Here is a 17,531-nt window from a genome sequence, read left to right on the forward strand (position 1 = left end):
ATTATTTTCATCATATATATACATGTTTTTATAAAAAAATATATAATATAATAAATTTATAAAAATATAATATAAAAAATATACTTATAAATAAATAAATAACATATATATATATGTATTATATATATTTATATTTATAAATATATAATATACATCAGATCAGATTTTCTCGAATTAGATAGGGGTGATCTGAATTCGACCAAATAGGATCGGATCTCAGATCCAATTGGATCATGATCCTATCCATTTTGCACCCCTAAATGCAAGGAGAATAGGTTCATGAGGGTTTTGCATTTTCATGTATGGAGAAGGTTTGGATCCTCAAAATCTGATCTACTATGGGTTTTGGGGCGGGTATGAATTGAAAGGTTTTAGGGAGGCGGGTAAAGTCTAGAATTTATAAAACCTTCCCAGAACCTGCCCCATTGCCATCCCTCTTCTGGGTTTTTACTATTGTCTCCTGCTAATATTAGCATTTAGTGCCATTTGGGAGAGCTTTCGTGCAAAGGTTTCTAGTGACAAGCATTGCAAGGTGGACCTCACACATAAAAGTTTAAAAGATATGTTTGGTGAACAGCCCAAAAAACCAGAATATGCTTTAATTAAAATTAATAAATCGATTTTCTGATAAAGCTAGTTTTCAGGAAAAGTGGCTCTGTCAATGCAGTTTTGGATTACATGCCAACCTCTGATTAGGCCCAAATTTGACAGGTGGCATATTTAGAGAATAAGGTGTAATACGAGGAAGCCATTAAATTACCAACTGATGGTGGCTTAATTGATAAATTACCTGGCTAGTTGTAGTGAAGACTTGTGATAAAAGCCCATTGCAACCCAGGGTTGGGGATTATGTCTAGGGGAATGGGCCCCAACCAAAACAGAAACCCATTAATTTAGCCCACATAAAAGAATCGGCTGATTCACCTGCAGTTAGGAATGGAATGGATTTTTGGATCAATCCTACCTGAATCCAATTCATAAGAATCAAATCCTATCCATTTTAAGTTAAGACAAATATAAATTCAATGATTCAATCTGACCAGCCCCCAAAAAAGTATCTCTTTTGTCAAACTGATAGATTTTCCCTTACACATAGTCTTTGATGGGCTTACAAAAGTCTTTCATTTCTTTCCCTCTTTGTATCGAGGAGCATTTTTAGTATCAGATTCAAGCATTTAGAATCCCATAAAGACATTTTAGAAAATTTTTGATATTAAAGCTACCAATGCAGTCTTATATGTTCAAGGATTAAACAGACTTTGGTAGTGCTTAGAAACTTGAGGGGGGGTTTAAAAATTTTCCAACAGCCATCCTTCCTCTTGGTAAAATCGTCTAAAAATCTTTCTAAATTTGTAAGTTTTAAATACCTCCAGATTTTTCTATTGGTGCTTGAACCAATCTTAGTGAACCTTACTTTTAACTTTTCAAAACGCTTGGGACATTTACCACAAAACTGGAAAACATTTTACTTTTGGGTTGGTTTTGAATTTTGTATTTTATTTATATCATAAATAAAATCTTATAAACAATTCTTGTCTATTATGTCTAATTTTTTATATAATTAATATAAAATGTTAGAGATGTGTCCAAATGTTTTCTATATAGTTTTTATTCTTTTCATATTTTTATATTTTTATCTTTTTAATTTTTATTATTTAATTAATTATGAAATCAATTGTTGACACATATGACCCAAAAGGTTGAATTGATGATCCGCTACAAGGAAAATAATTTAATTTTTTTGGTTCATTTTAAATTTTAAATTTTATTTTTAACAATAAAGCAATTATTATTTGTCATACTTGTTTTTTTTACACGATTCATATAAAATATTATACAGGTGTCTAAATGTTATTTACAAAACTTCATATAATTACATAATGTTTTTGTATTTTTAGATTTTTATATTTTTATATTTAATTATGATATCAAGGGTTGATACATTTGATTCAAAAGGTTGAATTGTTGACCCACCACCACAAAAAATAATTTTTATTTTGGATTGGTTTTAAATTTATATTTCATTCCAACATGAATAAGAATAATTATTATTTATCACACACTTTTCTTTAATATATATATATATATATATATATATATAGAGAGAGAGAGAGAGAGAGAGAGAGAGAGAGAGAGAGAGAGATGTGCCAAATACTTATTATTTATCACACAAGTATATAGGATTCAATAAAAAAATAAGGGATCCAATTTTTGCAATCACTATGTGCGGTTGTTGTATGGTTACAACTTGTTAGGCATTTTTCTTATTAGTCATATCTATCATACTAATTTTAAAATAAACATGTGTGATTCCTCTCTTTTTTTATGTATTTGAAAATGATTTAAACATAATAGAGTATAATGTACTTTGAAGTAGACTTATATTTATTAGAGTTGTCATGGTTTTATGTAAGGGAATTGATTTGAAAAATACGGTGATGCCAAACATGATTCTGATTCTGAGAAACAAAATGACATGACTATGCCAAACACATTGAAAATTTTTTGAATGAAAATTTTCAAAATCCATTCTTCTATGAAACGATTCTAAGAATGAAAATTTTTAGATTTGATTCCAAACAGGCCTTAGTGGCGAGCAAATTTTGAAAAAATCATACAAGTAAAAGATTCTTTATCAAGGCATCTCGGAGGCAGAGAGATTTTACTAGCAATCGAAGTTTTGGATGCATCTTTATTGTAGCTGGAACTGGTCGTGAACTTGTTCCCATGTGGTTGGTGCTTGAGGAATTGGTGAGTAAAGATATTGCAGTTAGAGAGGTCCTCTCAGTGGGGTGTTGAGCCATTGCAATATACTATAACCATTGGGTTCAATAGTCATTACGATTCATTAGCATCAAATAAAACCAACACCATATGACTTTTATTAGAATTTTCTCTGTTAGTTCCTATTGAGTTTCAAGGGAAGCATAATATCTTAATTTCCTAGTTTCAAGCAAAGAAAAAATTGATCTTCTTCATCTTCTTCATGGTACAGAAGATTGTTAAATTTATCACGGTGATTTTGGTGTGTTAACAAGAACGATGGATAACAACCAAACAATATAAAGGAACATGGAAAGTGAAGGTATCGGTTCAATTTTATGTAAAATAGTGGTATTAATTAGTGATGTTGTCCGATCCGAGGTGTTTCGAACCAAGGACACAATTAGATAATCCTACCAACTAGACAATGCTGAGGTGGAAGGAGAAACCCACACTAAGATCTGCAACCAGGAGAAAGGTCAGAGGCCCGAGGAGTTAATCCCCAAGTAGGTACTTCGACACTCAAGTCAATTTGATGTTGTCCGAACCGATGACACAATTAAATAATCTTGCCAACTAGACGAGGCTGATGTGGAAGGACAGAGTCATGCACTGAGATATGCAACCAAGAGAAGGGTCAAAGGCTCGAGGAGTTAATTCCCAGGTAGGTATTCCAATGTTCAAGTCAGTTGGGCGGAGAAATATGTAGTTGGGCAGAGCACACATCAAGATGGTAGCACAATAGCAAAGGATGGCTATGCGCTATAACTCCAAAGTCTAGAGGAGGGAATTCAAAACAGGAGACCTCGTCCTCTTTAAAGTCATAGTGCCCAAACTAGGAGAAGGAAAGCTTGGACTTAATAGGGAAGGACCGTATAGAGTGACCAGAGTCCTCGGCCCGAGCACTTACAAACTAGAAGACCTTGATGGAAACTGGTGCTGAGGAGCTAGAACACTAGGTGTCTATGGATGTACTACCAATGATTAAAGATGAGCATTAGCTGTATGCAGTTCAAGAAATAAAGTTTCATTTTGTGTTCAACATACAAACGTACAAGTTTCATTTTGGAGCAATTGATAGACCTGGCCAAATTGAAACGGCCAAGACCTAAAGCCAAATGAGCCCCAATAGGCACAACAGGAACAACGTACCTATCACAATGGCAAGAGGATGAGCACTGAACTCTGCACACCTAGCCGACTAATGATCAGAATAGAGCCAATCGAGGACCACGACTAGCCCACTCAAAGAGTGCAAAGCTCCCCAAGACTGGGTGCTCGGAAGCACTTCAGCCAACATAAGACCAGGGCCACAAAGTCAAAGACCCCAACCATCCAATGTCAGGACCAAGACCTCAGTCGGCATAAGACTAAGGCCACTAGGCCAGAAACCTTAGCCAGCGAGAATTAGAGCTAAAGAACTTGACTGGCATAAGACTGAGGCCGTTGACCAAAAAACTCCAGCCTCAGTGTCATGTTCGAAACCCAACTAGCCTAAGTGCAAATACAGAAGCATGGCCTATGGTCCTCATTGACCAACCTAACTCTGAAGCATAATAACTTAGAAAAAAAAGAAGGAAAAATAACATAGAAGGTGCGTGGCAAAAGGACCAAATTTCCATTAATGGCAAAAGATGATACAACGATTGTAAGCTCGACATACCGAGCTATGCACAACAGAAAAGAAGAGAAATATATAAGAAAATCAATCCAAGCTGGCCGTGTCATCTATAGGGTTCACTTCCTCAAGGGTAACTACGCCTTCGTTCGGGGCAGATTGCTTAGACACCTCAATATCGAAGGGACCATATTGCTCCACAGCCGCGATAATATTGGGATGCTCACGTATGACCCTCCTCTGATAGCGAGCAAAGTCGGTCTGCTAGGAGTCCGTAGCATAATCATCGAGGTCAATCTAGAACTCTTCGGACTCCTTGGACTTAGCGACCGCATCCTCCTCAACGTGCAGTAGCTTCGCCTCAACCTCCTCGGCCGCCTTCCTCACCTTATCACAGTCCCCCTTCAGCTCATGATCACAGCTCTTAAAATGTCATAGCTCCTTGTCCTTGGCCACCATTGCTTGTCTCGATCATCGCAGCCACCTCTACTTGTAAACCAAAGAACTCGCCCTCCCAAGCCTCGGCCATTTAACGAAGGACATGCATCCTATCGACCAGCATCGTCACTTTGCAAACAACCTGAAAAACACAAAGTTAGGGAGCATGGCCAAATAAATAAAAAAACTGAGGAGACAACCCTAATATCTCACCGCAATGTACTCCTAGATGGCCATGCTCTCTAGTACCCCGGTCGTGTAGTTGCTGGTCTCTCTTTGGATGCTAAGCAGCAAGATGCCCCTAGCGAATTGCTCGAGCATGCCCTCGGTCTCTAGAGTGTCCTCCAGACAAACCCTCCAGCTCATCCTATATACCTCAACCGCCAACTCTACCAGACCCGGAGATGGGACATCTAAGCCTTTTCATGGCATGGATCTCGGTGGAGACCCATCAAATCCAACGTCTACCATGTCCTCTTCTGAAGTTGTTTAGGTTACAATAGATTTTAGCAGACTAGTCTCTTTTGCTTCTTTCTCTCTTCCTCTTGCAGGTTTGAATGCCATATCTCAAGAGAAAATCACTTAATGAGTGCATGATCTCCACTCAATGGATTGTATGGCCCCTCGGACCAAGATCTACTGAAAGAATACAGTGAATAAGGGGCATTTAAATTTGGTAGAAAAAAGGCCAAGACATAAAAAAACAGAAAAAATTACTAGAATAAATGGAAACAATCCTTATGAGGAAATTCTGAACATCAAAATTGATTGTGAAAACAAGGTGGTAGAAAAGAAAAGGGGAATAACCCATGTCCAGCGGTAGTTAAGAAATACTAGCAAAAATATGACCACAAGAAAAGTATGAAACAGTACCATTTGGAAATATCCCCAAAGTATGTATTGGGTCAACAAAATCGGATATTTCCTAACAAAAACAGTAAAGTATTATGTAAGGAACATCAGGATAAGAAAAAATACGAAGCCACTGTCCCAAAGGGTAGCATTATGAAAATTGATATGTAGAACGAGGGCAAAATGGACATTTTAGTGTGTAGCATATTAACAGGGGCAACTGGAAATCGGTCAGTTCAAATTTCAAATGAAAGCTACTGGCTTCACGGGTAAAACAATAGAGGGAAAATTCAAGGGATTATTGCTGATAAGGACAACTTTTGGCCCCTAATATCAATAAAAATAATTATTTTAATATAATTGTTGGAAAATGTTAAATTTTTTGAAAAAACATCAAAGTAGGGAAGATATACTATTCACCTTCTTCCTTTGAATGGTGAACAACGGGTGGTAAATCTCCCCCACCTCCTTTCTCCCTCTCTCTTTCTCTCTCTCTCTTCTTCTTCTTCTTCTTCTTCTTCTTCTTCTTCTTCTTTTCTCACATATGAGTTCTTCCAAACTCAGAACAGAGCAAAATGGTGAGATCCCTATCCACTTTTCTATGATGCGAATGATGAGAAAAAAAGAAAGAAAGAGAAAGAGAGAGGGGAAGTACAAACAAACAACTCACTAGGTTTGTTGAAGAACATTTGCCGCACCTGAGTGTGCTGGGTTTGCTGGCTTCCCATCTACGACGACCTAAGTTTGACAGAACGAATAGGTTGTGGTTAGAACTCAGAAGAAGAAGAAGAAGAAGAAGAAGAGAGAGAGAGAGAGAGAGAGAGAGAAGTGGAGAGGGATCTCACCATTCACTGTGCCGAAGAAGAAGGTGAATAGTATATCTGTGCTTTTTTTATATTTTTTCAAAAAAAAATAATCTTTTCTAGATATTATATTAAAATAATTATTTTTATTGATATTAAGACTTAATTTGGAAGGAATACAAATGCAAATTTATAGAGTGCAAAACCTTGTATTTTATTTTATTTTGTATGTTTGCACAGTACACATTTGTATTTTTACTCCTACCAAGCTGAGCCTAAAGGCCAAAATTTGCCCTTATCGACAATAACCCCATAATTTTCAAAAATAATTTTAATATAAACAATCCCTCATTAATGAATCAAAATATTGACTCTTGGTTGGAAGGCAATTGTGTCGGCCAGCCAACCTCAATGAAAATAAAAATAAAACAAGAGGACGGCCCCATCAATGCATGTGTTCACCATGTAGAGAGCGGCTTAAAAAACCGTGGACAACCACATAACCATGATAAGCCATGCAGGGAGCCCAATGGGTGATAAACCCATGCAAAAACCATGGGAAGACTATACTTGGAAAAAGGTTAATAAGGAAGATGAAAGGTGGGATCAAATGGATAATACACCTCCTACAGATCCTTGTAGGCTAGAAGAGGATAAAAACGTTAGGTTTATCTCGTTGAACGAGATGGATGATAAGATAAATTTTAAGGAGCTCGTAAATAGGGAGACCAAAATAGGTATATAATAAAGGATACAAGGAGGCTATGACCCTTGGAAATAATGATAATTCAAGTATGAAAGAGCATGAAGCGAATACACATGGAAGAAGCATAAGAATTGGTGGTAATCTCATAAAGCCAATAGAGAAGAACCTAATGATCACTAAAGTTGAGAAGACTAGTGAAATAAGCAAACCCAGAGACTTGACCACTCTACAGGATAAGTGGTTGGAAATAGACCATTGCAAGGACTTGATAATCGCCGGAATTTAAGATTAATCTAATGCATTTTATGGAAAGGGATGGGCCAAAATTTTCGCTCACATAAAAGGATGAAATGAAACACCATCGAGAGTAAATGAAAACCTAATGGGATGGGAACGTATTTGCATGGAGTAGTAACTCGAGCCAGAAAAGAGAAATTTGGAAGCACTCCCAAAGAAGATAACCCAGTTGTAAAGAACATTAATATCAGAAAGATTGATCCACACAAGGAAAACCATGGTCTCCAAAACAACTCTACCATGAGACATAAAGGACCATACAGGAGAAATCAGAAATTTAAAAATAGGGAGGGCTCAGTTGAATGGAAGGATCAAGAGACTGCTGGTATGGATATAAAAATGAATCTTGAAAGTTCAAGACACTGCAGTGATCGAGGAGGATTATCATGGGATTGTGCTTCATTACTAGTAAAGAAAATATCCTTTTCCTTAGCATTCAATATTGAGCCAGTTAGGAAATCTCCCATTACATGTAGTCAATCAATAAAAGTCAATTATAGGACTGATGAGTTTGATAATGTTCAACCACCAATCTTAAATGAAGCCAAAGTAGATGATGAGGGCGAATTTGGAACTCCAATGATGTTGTGACACATGGCACCTCGGAACAACTAGGTAATATCCGGAACTATTTTGGCAACAACTTGTCTTAGTCAAGTTGATGGTGTCCCGCCTGGCGGCCCAGGCATGGCATGGCACAGGTGCGGCCTAGCCCTGGCGCAGCCTGGCACAGGCGCGACCTGGCGGCCTGACCCAGGCGCGATCTGGCAGCCTAGCATAGGCACGACCTGGCGGCCTAGCACAGGCACCGACTTGGCGGCCTGGCCTAGGAGCGACCTAGTGACTTGCAAGACATGCTCGCCGACGAATTCAGCATGCATATCCAAACACTCCCACGATCCTTGAAAGTTGGCTCACATGCCGAACGATCTGGAGGGTGGTCAACGTGCATGACGGTTACCTCCAGGAATCTCAGACCAGTTAGACACGACCTTCCGGAGCTCTCAGGGGCAGTACATGAGCATGGCCTATATAAAGGCACCAACCCCAATGACAAGGGGCAAGCAAGCATGTAAGCAAGTTCTAGCTCTCAGACTTTGTGATTTTTAGCTCACAGTTTACTATGAGAGTACTGACTTAAGCATCGGAGCGACCTCACCGGGTTAGCCACCCTGGATCCTTTGACATTTGGTTCCTTGTAGGTCTCTAAAGAGCAATGAAGCTCATCAATTCAGCTCGCCACCAGGCAACTCGGCACCTTGTCAGCCCAGCACCTCGCAGGCAACTCGGCACCTCACAAGCAGCTCGACACCTCACAGGCAGCCCTGCACCTGGTTAGCCTGGTGCCTCACAGGCAACTTGGCACCTAGGCAGCTCCACTTCAGCCTCAGAGTTATCGACCACTTGGAAGCAGACCAAATGACGAGGTACTTAGCCAAAAAAGTGATACATTAACCAAAAATTGTTCATCAATTGGCATCGTCTGTGGGAAATACTACAAAAAGCTAAGTTCTCATCCTCCGAAAGGCTAAGTCCTCTTCTTCCAGAAGTTCTCACCTTTTAGAAACTAAAAGCTCTCACTTTCTAGTTTCCATCTTTTATGAACTCAAAGACTATGCAGGAAGTTGATGGCTAACAGACTAAGCAGCTCTACCAACTTTATTTCAACTCGGATAACGCCTCATCAGTCCTCTTTGCAAGGTACCCTCTACAAAGATGAGCTCTTCGTGGCTTTTGCGGGAATAGGCGGCCAACAGACTACATGGATGCCCCTGCCGATCGAGCCTTCCAAGGCTCCCATGCGAGTTGGTAACCTAAAGTCTGTAGTGTTGCCCCCGTAGGTGAAGCTCCTAATAGCTTCTTGTAGGAGTGGGTAACCGACATCACTAACGAGGCTGATGCAGTGCAGCTGTAGCTCTAAGGAGCTGACTTGGCCCAGGCGTGAACTGGCGAGCTGATAAAAGACTTTATCTCCACATAAGACCTAGTTGCCTCTTCGGCATGGGAAAAATAAAAAATCAAGGAGACTGGACTACGAGTCGCTCCCAGAGCCTAAGGGCTAAAATACTGCATAAGACCCAGTCCCTCTTCGGCATGGGCAAGATCAAGGAGAGTGGATTACGAGTCGCTCCTAGAGCCTAAGGGCCAAAATACCGAACTAGTGAAGACCTCCTCACAATATAAGACCCAATCGCCTCTTCGGCATGGGCAAAATCAAGGAGCAGACTGCAAATCGCTCCCAGAGCCTAAGGAATTGAATCGACGCTTACGAGCTCATCGAATTATTCATTCTGGGCGAAAAGGAGAAATCTACTCCCTTCGCCGAGTTATTTTCGGCTCAGGAGTGGGGGGGCAAATGATGTGGGCGGATTTGGCCCTCCAATGATGTTGTGGCACATGGCACCTCGAAACAACTATGTGACACCCGAAACCACTTTGGCAACAACTTGCCTTAGCCAAGTTGATTGTGTCCCACTTGACGGCCTAGGCGTGACCTGGCCTTAGCGCAAGCTGGCAGCCTGGCACAGGCGTGACCTAGCGGCCTAGCACAGGCACCAACCTAATAGCCTGTTCCAGGTGTGACCTGGCGACTTGCAAGACGTTCTCGTCAATGAATTTGACATGCATATCCAAACACTCCCATGATCCTTGGGAGTTGGTCCATGTGCCGAACGATCTGGATGGTGGTCAACGTGCATGGCAATTACCTCCAGGAATCTGGGACCAGTTAGACATGAACTCCTGGAGATCTCGGGGGTGGTACAAGAGCAAGGCCTATATAAAGGCACCAACCCCAATGACAAGGGGCAAGCAAGCAAGTTATAGCTCTCAGACTTTGTATTTTTAGCTTGCAGTCTACTATGAGAGTACTGACTTAAGCATTAGAGCGACATCGCCAGGTTAGCCACCCCGGGTCCTCTGGCATTTGGTTCTTTGCATGTCTCTAAAGAGCAATGAAGCTCATCAATTCATCTCGCAACCAAGAAGCTCGGCACCTGGTTAGCCCATCACTTCGTAGGCAGCTCGGCACCTCACAGGCAGCCCTGCACCTGGTCAGCCCAGCCCTCATAGGCAGCTCGGCACCTAAGCAGCTCCACTTCGGCCTCTGAGTCATCGGCCACTTGGAAGCAGACCAAATGACGAGGTACTTAGCCAAAAAATCAATACATTAACCAAAAATTGATTCGTCAATATAGATTATAAAAAGTGAAAGAGTGCAATACAATGGACTATGTAAATCCAAGTGCTCAAAGTGGTGAGTTCTATCCAAAAACTTATTGAGAAATCTTAAAGCTTAACATGGCTAAGTCAAGCAACTCAAGTAAGGCCAGGAGAAATCTGGGTAGCCTATTCCTCAAGGAAGCTGAAAGAAATAAGGTAGAAGAAAAGATTAACAAGTAATCAATAAAGACTCATGGAAAAGGGTTGAGAGCATGAATTTGGACCTCTTAAGCGAAAAGGATGACGAGAATGAAGAGAACACTGAATGGGAATTGATGAGGGCAGATTTGGCCCTCCAATGATATTATGACATGTGGCACCTCGTGACAACTAGGAAAACTCCCAGCCAACAAACTTACAAAGTTGGTGACCCACCCGGGCACCAGTCTGGCCGGTCTGGCACGACCTGTGCGCGGCCTGACGCGCGCCTGCGCAACCTGCGCACGGCCTGCGCGACCTAGCCAACTTGGACCAGCCTAGCGCATGATTCGGCCAAGGCGCCCACCGACGAACCTGGCCTAGACACTGACCCGCTGACTGACACAGGCGCCAGCTTGACGACCTGATCTAGACACTGACCCGCCGACTGACACAGGCGCCAACCTGACGACCTGGCCTAGACACTGACCCACCAACTGACGCAAGCACCCCTCTGACAACCCGGCCCAGGCGCCGACCTGGCCGCCAAACACAAGTGCCAGCCTGACGACCTAGAGGAGTTCACCACCGTACCCCGGTTTTGACAGGATGTGACGAGTCTTACCGTTTGGAGGCTTTTCACCCACCTAACCCGCGATGACTCCGGTATATAAAGACCTCACCCCCCAAAGGGGAGGGGGAGGAAAAAGAAAGAGAAGTAACCCTGCTCTCTAGCTCTCTCATATTATCTTCAAAGCTCTCTACAATAAGAGTGCTAACTTAAGCATCGGAGAGCCCCCACTGGGAAAATACCCCCGGGACCTCTGATTCAATTCTCGCAGGTCCTTCAGCTCCTGCCGCCTACGAAGAGGAGGAAAAGATGCAGTTCTTGGAAGTCCCTCAGCTCCCGCCACCTACAAGGAGGAGGAAAAGATGGAGTTCTCGGAGGTCCCTTAGCTCCCGCCACCTGCAAGGAGGAGGAAAAGATGGAGTTATCGGATGTCCCTTAGCTCCCGCCACCTACAAAGAAGAGGAAAAGATGGAGTTCTCGCAGGTCTCTCAGCTCCCGCCACCTACAAAGAGGAGGAAAAGATGAAGTTCTCGCAGGTCCCTCATCTCCCGCAGCCTACAAAGGAAAGAAGACCACCTCATGCTGAGGGCAGTCGGATTGCGTCGCACCAGGGAGCTCCAACATTCTCTAAGGCATCGGCCGCCTAGTAGGGAGTTCGCCAGGCAGTTCGCCACCAGGGAGTTCGCCACCAGGCAGTTCGCCCCGAGGCAGTTCGCCACCAAGGCAGTTCGTCACCAAGGTAGTTCGCCCCCAGGCAGTTCGCCACCAGGGAGTTCACCACCAGGCGATTCGCCCCCAGGGAGTTTGCCCCCAGGCAGTTCGCCCCCAGGGAGTTCGCCACCAGGCAATTCGCCACCAGGCAGTTCGTCCCCAGGCAGTTCGCCACCAAGGCAGTTCTCCCCCAGGCAGTTCGCCACTAGGGAGTTCGCCACCAGGCAGTTCGCCCCCAGGCAGTTCACCACCAAGGCAGTTCGCCCCCAGGCAGTTCGCCACCAAGGCAGTTCACCCCCAGGCAGTTCGCCACCAGGGAGTTCGCCTCCAGGCAGTTCGCCCCTAGGCAGTTTGCCACCAAGGCAGTTTGCCACCAAGGCAGTTCGCCACCAAGCAGTTCGTCACCAAGCAATTCTCCCCCAGGGAGTTCGCCACCAAGTAGCTCGTCACTAAGGCACGCCACCACCGAGTCGAATAACGAGGTACTTTGCCAAAAAATTTTACATCACAAAACATTGGTACGTGGCCAAAAACGGTTACATCAATTGGCGTCGTCTGTGGGAACACGCTACAAAAAGCTAAGTTCTCATCCTACCAAAGCTAAGTTCTCATCTTGCCAAAACTAAGTCCTCACTTTTTAGAAATTGAAGATATCGCTTTATAGTTTACATTTTTTATAAACTTAGAGACTATGCAGGGAGCTAACGGACTAAGTAGCTCTACCAACCTTACTTTCAATTCAGATAATGCCACATTAGTCCTCTCCGCAAGGTCCCCCCTACAAAGATGAGCTCTTCATGGCTTCCGCGGGAGTTGGCGGCCAACTGACTACATAGGCACCCTTACTGGTTGAGCCTTCCAAGGCTCCCGTGTGAGCTGGCAACCTAAAGTTAGTGGTGTTGCCCCCGAAGGTCGAGCCCCTAGTAGCTTCTTGTAGGAGTAGGTGACCGGCATTACGAAGCTAATGCAGGCCAAGCCTACGGGCCACCTCACTACTTAAGACCCGGTCGCCTCTCCGGCACGGGCAAAAGTAAAAAAAGAGTAGACTACGAGTCGCTCCCAAAAGCCTATGGGCCACATTACTGCTTAAGACCCGGTCGCCTCTCCGGCATGGGCAAAAGTAAAAAAAGAGTAGATTACGAGTCGCTCCCAAAAGCCTATAGGCCACATTACTGCTTAAGACCCGGTCGCCTATTCGGCACGGGGAAAAGTCAAAAAAGAGTAGACTACGAGTCGCTCCCAAAAGCCTACGGGCCACATTACTGATCAAGACCCGGTCGCCTCTCCGGCACGGGCAAAGTCAAAAAAGAATAGACCACGAGTCGCTCCCAAAGCCTACGAGCCACACTAGTAATTGGATCAGCACTTACTAGCTCATCGACTTACGGGCCAAAAGAAATCTACTCCCTTCGCTGAGTTACTATCAGCTCGGGAGTGGGGGGCAATTGATGAGGGCAGATTTGGCCCTCTAGTGAAATTGTGACACGTGGCACCTCGTGACAACTAGGAAAACACCCAGCCAACAAACTTACGAACTTGGTGACCCACCCGGGCACCAGTCTGGCTGGCCTGGCGCAACCTGCGCGTGGCCTGACGTGCGCCTGCGCACGGCACGTGTCACAGGTGACCTGCGCGGCGCACAACACACGTGACCTGCGCGGTGCGCACGGCACACGCGAATTGCGTGAACTGCGCGCGGCTTTGCGCGACCTGGCCGACTTGGACCAGCCTAGCGCATGATCCGGCCAAGGCGCCCACCGACGAACCTGGCCTAGACACTGACCCGCCGACTGACACAGGCGCCAGCTTGACGACCTGATCTAGACACTAACTCGCCGACCTGATGACCTAGCCTAGACACTGACCCGCTAACTGACGCAGGCACCCCTCTGACAACCCGGCCCAGGCGCCGACCTGGCCGCCTGACACAAGCGCCAGCCAGACGACCTCGAGGAGTTCACCACCGTACCCCGATTCTGACAGGATGCGATGAGTCTTACCGTTTGGAGGTTTTTCACCCACCTAACCCGCGAGGACTCCGGTATATAAAGACCTCACCCCCCAAAGGGGAGGGGGAGGAAAAAGAAAGGGAAGTAACCCTGCTCTCTAGCTCTCTCATATTATCTTCAAAGCTCTCTACAATAAGAGTGCTAACTTAAGCATCGGAGAGCCCCCACCGGGAAAATACCCCCGGGACCTCTGATTCAGTTCTTGCAGGTCCTTCAGCTCCCGTCGCCTACGAAGAGGAGGAAAAGATGCAATTCTCGGAAGTCCCTCAGCTCCCACCACCTACAAGGAGGAGGAAGAGATGGAGTTCTCGGAGGTCCCTCAGCTCCCGCCACCTACAAGAAGGAGGAAAAGATGGAGTTCTTGGAGGTCCCTCAGCTCTCGCCACCTGCAAGGAGGAGGAAAAGATGGAGTTCTCGGAGGTCCCTTAGCTCCCGCCACCTAAAAAGAGGAGGCAAAGATGGAGTTTTCGCAGGTCTCTCTGCTCCCGCCACCTACAAAGAGGAGGAAAAGATGAAGTTCTTGCAGGTCCCTCATCTCCCGTAGCCTACAAAGGAAAGAAGACCACCTCATGCTAAGGACAATCGGATTGCGCCGCACCAAGGAGCTCCAACATTGTCTAAGACATCGGCCGCCTAGTAGGGAGTTCGCCAGACAGTTCGCCACCAGGGAGTTCGCCACCAGGCTGTTCGCCCCCAGGGAGCTCGTCCCCAGGCAGTTCGCCACCAAGGCAGTTTGCCACCAGGGAGTTCGCCACGAGGCAGTTCGCCCCTAGGCAGTTCGCCACCAGGCAGATCATCCCCAGGCAGTTTGCCACCAGGCAGTTCGCCACCAAGGCAGTTCACCCCCAGGTAGTTCGCCACCAGGGAGTTCGCCACCAGGCAGTTCACCCCCAGGCAGTTCACCACCAAGGCAGTTCGCCACCAAGCAGTTCGTCACCAAGTAGCTCGTCACTAAGGCACGCCACCACCGGGTCGAATAACGAGGTACTTTGCCAAAATATTTTACATCACAAAACATTGATACGTGACCGAAAACGGTTACATCAGGAATGTTGCATGCATGCTAAAGTTCTGGGAGATCCAGTATCATTGGAAGCCATAACAACCAAAGTAACCACATTGTGGAAGCTACAAAAATGGGTGGACATCCAATCCAAAGTATAGGTAATGGATTCTTCCTCACCACCTTGGTTTATTATAATTACCTAGTTCTTATGAAATGGAGAATGGGGTTCAACCTCCTCACAGTTATTATAGATGAAGCCAGCATTTGGGTGCACCTATTGGGACTCCCTATGGAATGTTGGACAAAGAAACATCTGTGTAATGTACTTAGACAAGTGGGTCCAGTTGTAAAATTGGATAAAATAATGAGAAGAAATTTTGAACTCTATTTCCTAGAGTTTGGGTAACGGTTAATCTTAGGAGGCCGTTAGTCCTTGAGATTCTTGCTACTATAGGGGCCGTTTGTCCTATAACTACCCTAAGATTATAGGGGATGGTGGGACCGAGGCAAAAAATATGTAAGAAAATCTCAACAAAAAGACCGAAATTTGGAAGAAATGTAGACACCCGAATCAATAGTAAATGTCATAAAGCTTCATGGTTCAATGGAACAAAGAATAATATAGTTTCCAAAGCCAAAGCTTTATCCAAAATCTAAATGGTTAGGCATGGTTGTACATTGTTGGTGCCCATTCAAAATGAGCTCCTATGGGTTAAAAAAAACTACAAGCAACCACTCAGCTAGTCGCTCTGCCCTCAGTCTCGATAACTCAGGAAAGGCAGAATGACAATGAAGAAGATGAGGAATTGAAGGATATTGAGGGTAGACATGGGCCATGACGCTAATGCAATCACGATGGACAAACTATCAGAAATACAGGAAGATGAGCAAAACAAAATAGATGCTCTTGTTTCTACATTCCCGCGAGCCTCTGCATTAGATAGTTGTGACAAAGGAAAAAAGAAATTACACCCAACGGAGGAAATGTGTCCCAACTGATCTCTCCAACAATGGAATCATGAATAAAGATGCTAGCATGGAATGTTAGGGGTGCTGGGAGAATGACACTCCAACGACAAAGTCAGAGACCTAGTTCAATATAATCAAATTGCTATTGCTGCATTACTTGAAACTAGAATTCAGTCTTTCGATGTTAGTAAATTTTCTAGAACTATCTTGTGAATAGTGGTTTAATGTAAAGCTTGTTGGCTACTCTGGTGGCATATGATTAATGTGGAAAAGCAGTCTTCGTAATGTAGATACCATCTACTCAAATGATAGAATGATCCACCACTTAGTTAATGACTGTGAAGCGCAAAAATTATGGTCATGCACCTGCATTTATGCTCCGCCAAAAAAAGAATGATTAATGTGGAAAAGCAGTCTTTTACTCCTTGTCTCATTTTCTTGTTTAACTTGCGCCCCCTCCTCGTGCCCCCCACCCCACCCCACCCCACCCCACCCCACTCCCCCCAAAAAAAAAAAAAATTCTTGGCTCTCCTTCTGTTTAGGCTTTCAACAAAGCCATTCTATTTTTCCATATGATGGCAGAGGGATTGCTAAGGCCATGCTTGCCATGTATTATTGTACGAATATATTATAGGAAGGGAAAATCTATGATACAGAAAGACATGGTACTATAATAGATTTGACAAATGCTACCACATAAAAATAAATATTGGGAATGCTATGAGAATCAAATTGTAACCCCACAAATCCCCTCACATCGGCATACGTAATACTACTTTATGACTTCAAGACTTTGTTTGCTTTTTGGTACATTAATTACCCGGATAAATGCAATTACTTAGGTAAGTTTTTCTTGGGAATCATTTATCCGGATAACTGCATTTACCCATATAAATAATGTAATGCCCATTTTAGCCATATAAATTTATTATTAAAAAGGGCATTTTTGTCCCATTCAAGTGTTGGCCATTTTCACCATAGGTGGAAAAGTTATTTACCCACTTAAAAAATTGGTATCACTCCCACAAAAATAAACTTTTCCTGGTCCCCACATAAATCTAAAAAAAAGAATATGGGATTCTTGATCAAAGAACCAAACCACCTTTTCCCATCTCAAAATACAAAAAAACAATACTCCCCAAGTCCCACTTTATGATTGACCTCAGCTCCAATGGCCCTATGAAGATGTCACTTCATGGATATGTAAAGTTCACGCACTTTGGCGTGCTCTTGCTCTTGGGATCCGTAAAGTTCAAGTTTTTATGAATGCCTAATACGTAGTTAAAGAGTATAGCGCCCGTGGTCGATCAGGTAAAATGGGATGAACAAACCTTCTATGAGGAAGTGAGAGACGTCTTGAATCTTTTTGAATACTACCAGTTAGTATATGTTCCATGACGTTTTAGCATAACATGGGCATTGAAGGCT

This window comes from Nelumbo lutea, chromosome 6, assembly GCF_056320005.1.
Source record: "Nelumbo lutea isolate HS-2025 chromosome 6, American lotus-T2T, whole genome shotgun sequence".
In the NCBI taxonomy this organism is placed as follows: domain Eukaryota; kingdom Viridiplantae; phylum Streptophyta; class Magnoliopsida; order Proteales; family Nelumbonaceae; genus Nelumbo; species Nelumbo lutea.